Source organism: Coenobita brevimanus, chromosome 59 (assembly GCF_032717465.1).
Source record: "Coenobita brevimanus isolate Jiangsu-jjx chromosome 59, ASM3271746v2, whole genome shotgun sequence".
Taxonomy (NCBI): Eukaryota; Metazoa; Arthropoda; class Malacostraca; order Decapoda; family Coenobitidae; genus Coenobita; species Coenobita brevimanus.
The window spans coordinates 5,520,063-5,521,692 of record NC_137012.1 but is presented as its reverse complement, the minus strand read 5'-3'; the positions used below and the strand labels follow the sequence as shown (position 1 = coordinate 5,521,692).

The window sequence follows — 1,630 nt, the reverse complement described above, 5'->3', positions numbered from 1 at the left end:
TGCTTCTCCTTGGCTGGATACATAATATATATATATATATATATATCGATTTCGATTTTGCCAGACGCCATGTATCCCAAACGGGGTGGTCAAGGGCTTAGAGTTAATTGTTTTACAGGGAGGGGCACTAATCCTCCGCCAACCCCATTTGACACGTAGGGATGCCAACAGCATCTGGTGTTCCCAGTCGGTCACCCATCCAAGTACTAACCAGACCCAACGTTGTTTAACTTCACTGATCGGACGGGAAGCGGTGTATTCAACGTGGCATGGCCGTTGTGAAATAAGAAAGAGAGAAGCGGCAGTTGAAGGATGGAACTCCAGACACCTTTGTTAGAATATATATATATATATATATATATATATATATATATATATATATATATATATATATATATATATACTTTATATACAGAGAGAGAGAAAGAGAGACAGCAGACCCAGTCAGTGGCTAGGCACGAAAGAGAGAATACATTATACCAAAACAATAACTTCCTTTTAGCTGCAAAGTCACACACAAATATGCAGGATGTTCGACCCAGTTACCAGGGAGCCTAAAGGGAAGCTAGGGAAGATTGCTAGAACCCTATACTTTCAACTTTTCCTTCCCTTTTTCCCTTTGCAACGACTAGTACTAATGGATGTTTTATTTCAGCTAACGCCAGAAAATTTTGTCCAACTGAGCAAAAACTATATGGTGTATATAATCTGGCAAGGATCCTTAACCTCTTCCAGCGAGATTGACGGCTGGGTGTAGTCAGACAGAAGGGTCGCTATAACTAGTAACCAAGGAGACTCATCCCTACCTCACAGCTAAGGCCCACTGAGTTTTCTGCAACGACAACTAGTATTCAAACAGTAAGAATGGCCCAGGTCCATCAGGTGAAAACAAAACTGATTAGAAAAACACGCTGTACTTTTTATTAATTTATTTTTTGGTTAATTTCATACTGTATTTTTTAAGGAATGTGCTGGCGAGGGACGCCTTCATGTGATGGCTTGGAGATAGTAAAGAGGCTCCACTGCCGGGTCATACAAACATCCCCCATATAACTTCCTAGTTCCTGGAGGTGAGAGAGAGAGAGAGAGAGAGAGAGAGAGAGAGAGAGAGAGAGAGGAGGGAAAGTTAAGTGTGCATGTCACTGGGTTCACGTTCATATGAGCAACTTCAAATACTGTTCTGAGGGAAATCCAAGGACTTAGACTAATCACTAAGCATCTAAAGTAACATTTTATCTGATATTGGCACACAGGGAAAATGTTAGGACCCAGCCAAACGATTTCATTCCCGTGATAAGAATTTCATAAGCCTAAAGGGAAGGTTGGGAAGATATCTGTAGGACCCTCCTTCTTGGCTCAGTTTTCCTCTCGTTTAGATCTTGTTCTCCTTTGTACCCTTGTCAGCACTGATATATTGTTATTTATTGGTTTGATTTTTAGCCGATTTTTTTTTAATGTGTGAGGTTAGTAAAATATATTTGTGAATTACATATTCGGGAAGTACTGAAAATAATAATAATGAAAATAATAATAATAATAATAATAATAATAAAAACAAGAAGAAGAACAACAACAACAATAAATAATAATAATAATAATAATAATAATAATAATAATAACAACAACAACA

The 1,630-nt window shown here is 38.0% G+C and overlaps 1 non-coding gene across 1 annotated transcript; it reads right to left on the bottom strand.

The window, feature by feature from the left end:
• Positions 1 to 162: 162 nt before the first annotated feature.
• Positions 163 to 281, bottom strand: LOC145402974 (5S ribosomal RNA). The gene has a single exon (XR_013897910.1). It is a non-coding gene; the product is annotated as a 5S ribosomal RNA (ribosomal RNA).
• Positions 282 to 1,630: the final 1,349 nt, after the last annotated feature.